Genomic DNA, 10,418 nt, shown 5'->3' on the forward strand with positions numbered 1-10,418 from the left:
CGCCCCTGCAATGTTTGAATTAATGTTGTTTAATGAACACATATAGTCTCTCCTCGACTTACGACGGGGTTCTGTCCCGACGACCAGGTCGTAAGTTGAAAAGGCAAAAATAATACATAGAAATTCTAAAATGGGTGTCTCTTTTTCTTCTCAGCACCACAAGAACTCGCACTTTTACGCTTGCCAGCCATTTTAAAGGGAATTACAAACGTAAATTTTGTCAGTACACAGCGTGATCACTAACGTCTTGACTCAAAAATACGTAATGTGAAAAATATTTTATATGACCATGGCCGTCGTATGTCCGGGTTGCCGTAAGTCGAATATGTTGCAAATTGAAGAGAGACTGTATATGTAAAAATCAGTACAGTACAAGTAATTTATTTATTAATTACACCAATCAGTTGTTGTACACAGTCAGCCAAAGATGCAGCGACCCCACCCCAAGTCTCGCACTGGCAATTTTACCCGTCAATACTTGGTAAAGTAAGGCTGTATGTAAAGGTGATTGTGATTGGTGTATTTATTTTCGGCGTATATAGGATATGTTATTGAATAAAATTGGCATATTTGTGTCGATGTATTATTTACCTCTTAACAATACCAATGCAATTGGCGAATTGTCTGATCTTCCAAAGCTTTATTACAGCTTGTCAACTATGAGTGGTTGTTGTGTTGACTCCAAGCAAACTCATAGGATTGGAAAATGCAGTTAAATAGATATCATGTTTTTAGATCTGTACTGTAAAGAACAGGCCATTGACTGGTTACTTACGATGTTTTCAGCCTACAGGGTAGTCTTACCCTCAATTAGTCTGACACCATGAGAGTTTGGTAAAATCTCTTAAGTGATAAATCTTGTTTCTGGAGACATTTGATGCTGGTACTAATATGGTTACATATATTTACAAGAATTGAACATTGAGCATTTTTCTTTATCATCTACTCACTGCACAATTCATTTCAAGGGAAAAAATCTATAGTCTGAAATACATTGCAAAAAATAAATGGGAGTTACAATTCAGCAATAAATATTTTACATAGAGCCTAAGAACTTTTCCTTTCCCCTTTTGCTGTCCAGAATTCTGTCCTCCATATTTCAGGTTTTTATGCCCCTAACACACGAGGAATGAAAATAATATAAAAGACATAAAAACCTGAAAAATTATCTATCAGTAACAAGCCAACATGCCTTCATCTTCTCAAAGATATACACAACGCTGTACTGTACAGTACAGTGTACGTATTTGTATAATATGAGGAATCCCCTCTTCTTAAACCTGAGTCTAAGAATGACCAGGAGCTAAACTAGAAAAAAAAAAATCTCATATGACTGAATTAGTATTGTATCAGACTCTCAGTGAACCAATCATCTATTTGAAAAAAAATCACATCTGGAGATTCACAAATAGATGACTTCCTACCAAATTAATAAGATATCGTATACTGTACAGTACAGGTACGGTATGCACTTCTACCTAAACTTGCATTTTTGTGACCTGGTTTATTCATTAGACAATTGTATGGCACACATGCTTTAAATTATTTAGTACATATTACCCTTAATTCATGTGCAGCTTAATGAAGAACGGTAGACGAAGACTAACAAGGAAAATTACAATACCTGTACAGAGTACTATACAAAAGTTGAGTCCTGGATGTGATGATTTATGTTCTATAATTTGTGGATTTGTTAGCACTGCTGTCTTATGTATTATTTATATACAGTGACCCCTCCGTTAACGAACTCAATCCGTTCCAGAAGGTCGTTCGTTAACCGAAAAGTTGGTTAACCGAAACCATTGTTTCAATGGGTTTTTGGGAAATTGGTTCCAGCTCACCGAAAATTTCCTAAATTCAACAAAAATGGTAGAAAAGTTCACTTACTTTGAGGTGTGTATGTAGAAGGCTCCTGGATGATGATGATGATGATGGGATTTAGAATGGGGGTGGAGGAGAAGGAAGAAGAGAAGGCATTGGGGTGGAAGAGAAGTCACCCCATGGCGCCATTTCACCCATAAAATTTTAGCTGTCTGGTGTAATTCAAGATTATTTTCTTTAAATCAACACTGCACTGCATTATATATTGTCAATATGTAAAATATATTTAAAAATGACCAATAATTTGCTTGGAAACACAGAAAAAAAGCGTTTAGTTGAAGAGAGTCTCAAGCAGGATGTTACCTCCAGTGAAAACAAAGAGAGACTAACTCCTGTTTGCTGTGTTAAGAGGCTGGATGCCTGCGCATTAAACTAGTCACTTTACCTTCAATTATGTTCAATAATTGTTAAAATGACTAAAAAATTGAATATTAAACTTTTAAAATTATTGAATAGTATAAACTTCTTGATATTTACTAAAATAGTAAGGAATTTAAGCCCTAGAACCGATTAATGTATTGGCGGACTGATACTAAAGCTGGTTGCCCGGTCAGTGCAAGCGAAAACATGTTGAGGTCGGTTCGTAAGAACTTCGTTAACCGAATTTTTTTTCGTTAACCGAATTGAAAATCCTTATGGAAGGCAGTTCGTTAATCGAAATTACGTTAACCGAGGTGTTCGTTAAACGAGGGGTCACTGTATTTGTTTTATTTTTTAACATTTTGCTTTCTTTTGTTTTGCAGGTAGTTTTTTTCCTTGTTCAATAAAGGCTAATATGTTATGATTTGGCCAGAATAATGGTGTAAATAAAGCCTTAAGATATCTGTCTGGTTTATCCTCAGCCTCATGCATAAGGGTAAGTACACAAATTTGGCATAAGAAATAAATTATCAGTTACCCTATAGTTCATTCACTCATGTTATGTGAAGTTTATAAAGTGAGTAAAAAAAAAACACAAGCACACAGTTTGAAGGATTCATATTTATGTGTTTGCTAAATTTTTCCAAATTCAATTGAATACATGTACAGTAGTATAAATGAAACTTATTTTTTGCAACTGAATATAACTGTATCAAAATGTCTCATTTTAAAAAGAATGAGTTACGAACCCCAAGTATAAAAATATAATTGAAGTTAGGAAGTACAGTACTGTAAATAGGTTGAACATCAACATCCATTACCAAAATCAATTCTTTTCATTAATATATTATTCTATATTACAACAATGTTCAATTCACTTCAAACTGACAAGCGAATTTTCATTTATTTAAAGATTTAACAAAGGTAAAAATATATTTCCCTTCCAGGTGAGGGAATATAGTGATCGTGTCACCACTCACCTGGCTGTATGTACTGTACAGTAAGTAGCCCTGGGGACATACTCCACCCCCTTTATTTTTGTTAGTAAAAGCAGAGAAACCTTGGATGTCTGGGTGTAGTTATGTTGATGAGAAGGAGAAAATTAAATTGTGATGGACAAATAGAATGTAGACGTCTCGCCTTTGGTAGGAATAAAGTTGCCGGGTAAAGGATAAGTGAGGGCAAGTGAAGGGTGTAGAGTCAGGAGTGTCTAAGAGTGATTGGTTTCTGGGGATGTATGGCACTGTACTGTATATGTTACTGAATTGTGAGAAGTGATGGGTAAACCTGTTGGATACCTGGAGGCTTTGTTGTGGAAGGGGACCACAATAGCAGCATATGGTAAGGCTGATAGAAAGAATAAATGATTGAGAATATGGAGTGTGTGTGTGTGTGTGTGTGTGTGTGTTTTTTTTCTTTATGCCAGCCACCCTGGACTGGTGCAAGGAAGCATTTCCAAGAGTGAAAACAAATTGAAACTTGAATTTCTTAAAGTAAAATTTTTGATTTAGAGTACTGTACAGTATTGCACTCACTTACTATGTACCGGTAAGTGACATTTCCATATATATTTACATAACAGAAAAAGTGATATTTCTATATGAGTAATACAGGTATAGTATGTATACTGTACTGTTTTGTATTTCATCAGTTCCACAAATTTTACTAACCTGATGACTACAGATTCAGATTTGCCCCCACACAAGTGCCGGGGCTAGTTTATTGGGCATTTTTTTACATCTTGTTCAGGGCTAAGTGCAAAAGTATGATAACAGGAAAGGAAATGGAGTTCTCGCTTGCCTTCCTGAAGAATACAGTATTAAAGTTTACATAATTTTTTTTATCTATTTATCACTCATAAAATAATTATTGCACATATAAAATCATACCATGATGAAGCACTAAATATTTTATCACAAACATTTTAAACTTCAACAATAATAAACTATCTCTTAAGTTCCATTGCTGTATAATAAAGGTGTATGCAGAGGATGTGAACATTAATGAATGAGAAGGGTCTAGTGTAATACACACTTTCACAGTAGGTCAGGCCTTAACTGGAGATATCATTTTTTCCTTCAGTTCTAAAAACCAGCTGATAAACTTCTTTGAAGGTTTTTTGGCCATTCTCAAGATCCTGCCAGTCAATGCCACTCGAATGCTGCCTCATGTGGTGGTACGTACGGATAATTTCTGTGGGAAATTTCATGCCACAAACCATACATTGGCAGGGATCGAGATCTCTGTGTATATTTCTATGAAAAACCAAAGAAATCTCACAACTAAATTTCTTTCCACACAGCCTACATTTGTGTTCTTTATCCACTTCAACAACCTCTAAATGTTTCACATGATTTGAGTCCTTAAGAATGGCACTAGAAAAACTGACTGGCTGGTGTTCGTTCTCTCTATGTGATAAAAGAGAGGAAAAATGCTTGAACCATTTACTACAGTGATTACATTTAAAGGAACATCTATGACCGATAAATGATCTCTTGTCAGTGAAGGTTTTCAAACAAAGTTTACAAAAATGGTACATATCTTTGTGAGTAGCCTCATGTTTCCTGAAAGATGAGTGAGATTCATACTTATGATCACATCTTGTGCATTCAAAATATATTTTCACGTGTGATTTCAAGTGTTGTTTCATGGCTCGATCTGTTGTGTACTTTTTATCACACTGTGGACATGAGAATGGTTTTTCACCAGTGTGAGTAAAAATGTGGGACTGAAGATTACGTTTCATACTGAATGATCGCTCACAATAATCACATTGAAAAGATTCTGGTTCATTTTGTAGTGGTTGTAAACACTTTCTTTGAGATTTATAATTCATCATTAATACTGTACATATAACTTCACAACAACTATAAAAAAAAAATGTGAATTATATCTGTTGTTACCAGCTATCTCCTCTATGTCTTATTAACTTCATATAGCATCTTTAATTTTGTGACTACTTTCCACACTTATCAACAAGACAAAATTTAATGACAATGATACAATGTACATAATAACACTCTCACTTGTACAAATCAGTTACAGACTTCAACTGTTGCACAGTTCTTCACAGTCTCTCCTCAAAAAATTAATGAGCAGTGACTGGAGTTTAAAATGGAAGGATAGGACTTGAAAATCCGTTTTGCATTCAGTATCCCTCAACAGACCTTCCAAAAACAGTTTCAGAGTCCACCTTCTTTGATGCTACAAAATTCACAACATCTGCAAAGTACGAGCAAGACGTTAGGGAAAAAAGTGAACGAGAACTTGTTGTAATTGGTCTCAAGATTAACTTATAAAAGAGTTATTTACATGAGTAAGTCAATCAATATTATTGGTATTCATAGGACTGACTGATACAGTGAAAACTACAAACACACTTGACAATTCCATCACCAATCAAGAACAACTTTTTGTCCTCTTTCTCATACTTATGAAAAAAAGTTGACTCACATTAAAGTATTTTCTCCATTGATTTAGTGTTAAAAAAATAAGGGACACGATGCATAAATATATCTCTCCAGTTACACCCTCCAGCTTCAGGTTACCGGTATCTGCATGACATGCATGGAGAGCCTATGACAGATCTATGGTGCCATAAATATTAGTATTGTCTTCATTCACTTATATTCAGTTTTATACCCAAGTACTGTACAGTATTTTCTCGATTTAACGAACTAATTCGAGCCACCCCTTCCATTAAATCAAAATGTCCGCTAAACCGAATTTCGGTTATTTTCGCTCGAATTAGCAAACTAGTTCACTAAATCAAGCTTGATTCCGTTAAATTCTGCCACTTGGCACGTGGGGTTTGTTTACAACTGCTAAGTCTGTGTCCTGCCACCACCGAGTGTGTTGTTCACTGCTACCTCTCAGTCTACATCTCGGTCAACTAACTACTGTGCTTAGACATCATGCTTAAAGTCTCTCAGAAAGGAAGTGGTGTGGGGGAGAAAGTAAAAAAGAGTGCGGCTGTCAATTGGAAAAAAGTTTGGAAAAAAATAAATAAAACAAATGCCTAACCCCCTATTTTAAGGTAAGCCATGAATAATGTTTCTAATGTTTTTATGTACTCTACTGTACATATCATGCGTGTGAAGTGTCTCCGTAGGTGTGAGCGTATAAACGGAATTAATCTCGATTTAGTGAGCTAGTTCACTAAATAGAGCAAAAAATAACGGAAAAATTCCTTCCGCTAAATCGATAGTTTGTTATATCGGATTCCAGTAAATCGAGAGTATACTGTACTGTAGTACAGTATTTTATGCTTCCGGGTGAGTTGCACTGTATGATACACAGACATTTACATCTGTAAATGTTAGTCTTTTTAAAAAATATATCAAGAGTACAGGGAGGAAGGTAGAACAGCACTTTTTAATGGTAAAAATAATGCATAGCAACTTTGAGTATCTGTAAATGAAATAAGTATCATTAATCTACCAGGATATTACATGTGAATGGTAACTGTTCAGCAACATCTGAGAAACAAAAACAAAATCAACGAACTTAAAAAACAAAAAAATACTGTACCTCTATGCAATATGTGTTGGCACAGATGTCAGATGTTCGTCAACAGGGCACCAATAATTGTTATTTTGAGATACAGGTGATGACAATGAGTACCTGTACTATTTATACCGCGCACACCTCTGTCTTAACCTTGAGACCTGTAAGATATGTTCGAAGTTACATCTGCAGTAAGTGTTTCAGATATTGTATGTCCTGTACTGTACTCCATCTCCAAGACTGTGTTAAGACAGACAATGTGCACCTAAGATGAAGTTTTGTTGTCTTTTAATATAAAGTAATTTTCTTCATTTCTGTGTTCAGGCACCAACTTCATTACATAGGAATTACTGTGCCTGTTTTTATATCTAAACCTCTCATAGTTCTGTAAACATTGAAAGATACAGTACCTGTACATGTCAAATTCTGTCTGCACCAATAATTTTTGCTCCCCCACCAGATTGAAATTCAGTGCATAAGCTCAAATATGTCATTGATTCTCACATACATAATAAAGTGACATCTACTGAACCCTTCTTCACCAAATACAGATCAGTGACAATTAAATGACCCTTGAATTTTCCCACTTCTACAAAGACATACAGTATCCAATTTTGTCAAGATCCCCTACTATACTGTACTGTACTGTATAATACTGAATTAGAATTAGTTCACCTGATTAAGTTACGGTTATTGTGACTGATGAAATTAATCGAGTGGAAAATGGCATGACATAAATTCCACCAATACATTCACATGCAGTACTGTAGTAATCTCCCCGTGAGCCAGAACCTCCGGTCCCTGTAACTCTCCAATAGCCGGAATGAATTTTGAGCTTTTTGGGAAATTCTGGAAAAAATCTCTCGGTTCCAGGCATGAGAACGGGTTTCAGGGGATAAATTACGTGCATTTTCTGGAAAAATTCTGGGAAAATCTTTCTGTTATGAGCATGGGAATAACATATTGTAAATAAACAAAATACTGTATACTATTGTATAGTATAAGTTTTGGTAGTATGTATTGTATTAGGTTAAATTGGGTAGGCTCGTATAGAAAGGAAAGACAGGTGGTTGCTGATTGAGGACCATTCCAGCACTTAATGTTTGGGGTTGGTTAGTTACTGGGAATTTTTTTTTTTTTTTTTTAATTGAAGGCTGTGCAAATGGGGAGATGGTGGGCATAGTGCATCTTTATTTGGTTAATATTTATGACTAACCTGCGGACGAGTTATTTTTGTTACTGTTTATTTTCTTACTTATTTTTATCATTAAGTTTAATATGATAATCATTTCTTGTGCAAATTTTCGTTTCATGGATAATTTGGTGCCTTGGCCCGCACTAATTGTCTTCCCAGCGGTAATGAGGCCGCTCTCTGGTGCTGTGCTTTTCCCCGAGCTCGTGGTAGTTTCATTTTCAGCATGATGTGTGAAGGTTGTCGCTGGTCTTATATACACGTAATTTGTGAATTTAGGGATAAAGACAATGAAACCCTTCAACTGTTCAAAGACCACAGCAATGTTCCTTTAAATAGAGACTGTCCACACTGTGGGAATTCCTGTGCTTTCAGACCGGAAAGAAATTTGTTCATCACTTCCCCAATGCTATGGCTCGACGTTTCCCGCCATCACTAAATCACTCCGCCGCCCGGGCTGCATAAGCGCCGATGCGCCTGCATCATCTTAAGTAACGTTTATTTAAAAAAAAAATTTTTTTTTAACACATTTACACAAACTACAACAGTGTCCACTATAAAATTACAGTGAAAATACGTAATTTTTAGAATTGTTTTCAATCAATTTCGGTAGTATGATAGTCGTAAATAATTACCTTTTATTTATAGGAAAACTAGAGAAAAATAAATCACAAAAATGCTGTATTATTTTACTTTAGGATATAGAGCTATTCTGAGCATTTTGAACCCCCATATATACATGGCAGAAATGGAAAATAGCGACACAATTTAATTGATTTTACATAGTTTTCAGTCTTCGTCTCTGTGAGAAGATGTTATCGCCGCATCACGCACATGCAATATTGATTGACGTCATCCAGTCGTGACAAATGATGTATCGATATCATCATGCAAATTTTTTTCGACCAATCACATTTGATTTTTTTCAAAGGAAGCAGCCTGAGTAATTTCATTGACCTGTCTCACAATGGCCGTGGTGGAGGTTGGTTATCATTTGTGCTCTTACGATTATTTTAAGTTTATTGCTGAGTTTTACGAGAGACGATTATTCTATCCAATTCTTACATATCCCTGGTCCTTCCACTTCTAACTAAAGTACTGTACTTTCGGACATGGCACACCCCAAAGTTTTTAACTACTGAAACATTTAGGTGAGTTTAAGCTAGGCCTACTGGGGGTCCAGCTAGGGGTTAGGTTAGGTTAGGTTTTGTTAGGTTCATTTCTTTTATCCTCTTCACCACTGATCAGCGCATTAGCCACTTGGGTGATCGATCACGTCTCTGTTACGCACTGTTGGCAAGTACTGGGCATGCACCGGCTCCTGAATGTACCTGAACCTGCTCCAGTGTTGGTCAAGTCTGGTCTTGAAAGAGCTCACACTCGGTGCCGTCACAACACTCTCTGGCAGATTGTTCCAAGAGATCACGACTCTCACTCTGAAAAGTTTGCCCTTGTTTTCTTTTTCTCCCCCACCCAAAACCCCCGATTTCTCAGGCTCTCCCCCATTATTGATGGGGGGGGGGGGCCAAAACGAGCAATTTCCGCCAAAAATTAAGGTCAGATTCGTTTACAACACACCAAAATACACTGGAAAAAACATACAGTATTGGTCAACCCTAAGGACTCATGTCCTAAAGAAAAAATTTACCAAAAATGTAAATCCTCCACCCAAATTGGCTTATCGTTGAGGTAAGGAGTAAGTTAGATACAGTAGTTGGCTAACCTGGACCCATACCTCTTGCCCACTGTAAATGGCTTGAGCTTAGTGGAAAGCTTAACAGGAAAAATTGACATTACCTGTAGTTCATATCAGTCTTCAACTTCCTATTGGATTTGAAAGCAATACATAAAAACATGGCTATCACTGGGATCTTGTTTAAAAGGTAAATGAATAAAGTGGCGACCCTAACTAAAGAGCAGCCAGTTTACTACCTCATGTACTCTGCTGGTGTTATCAGTCAGCTTACACTTGTCTTTATGTACACTTTTGTTTATGTATACTGTACCTAATTTTTTATTATGTATACATGAAAAAATATAAAAGTTCAGGCACGAGAATTAAAGAACTTGTATCGTATACAAAAGGCATAATAACTTTAACAAATTAAAGACTCACCTGTGGGGGTTGACCATCCACCAACTGCTACTGAGCACTGTACAAAACATGAGACAGTAAGCTTAAATACTGTAATTAAAATTTTTAATATATATATATATATATATATATATATATATATATTGTATATAATTTTATATATATATATATATATATATATATATATATATATATATATATATATATATATATATATATATATATATATATATATATATATATATATATATATATATATATATATATATATATGTGTGTGTGTGTGTGTGTTATAACAACACACTTTATTCATTCTTACCAGCACTACACCATAATTATTCATTCCTACAGTACCACAGCATGTTAACTCGTGTACCATGCTAT

General features: G+C 35.5%; 1 long non-coding RNA gene across 1 annotated transcript; it reads right to left on the bottom strand.

The window, feature by feature from the left end:
* Window positions 1-4,852: 4,852 nt before the first annotated feature.
* Window positions 4,853-10,084, bottom strand: LOC121878234. The gene is made up of 3 exons (XR_006091111.1): window positions 10,056-10,084; window positions 6,772-6,908; window positions 4,853-5,463 (listed from the first exon to the last, which is right to left on the bottom strand). It is a non-coding gene; the product is annotated as an uncharacterized LOC121878234 (long non-coding RNA).
* Between the last annotated feature and the right edge of the window lie 334 nt (window positions 10,085-10,418).

Source organism: Homarus americanus, unplaced genomic scaffold, assembly GCF_018991925.1.
Source record: "Homarus americanus isolate GMGI-L3 unplaced genomic scaffold, GMGI_Hamer_2.0 scaffold45562, whole genome shotgun sequence".
NCBI classification, from domain to species: domain Eukaryota; kingdom Metazoa; phylum Arthropoda; class Malacostraca; order Decapoda; family Nephropidae; genus Homarus; species Homarus americanus.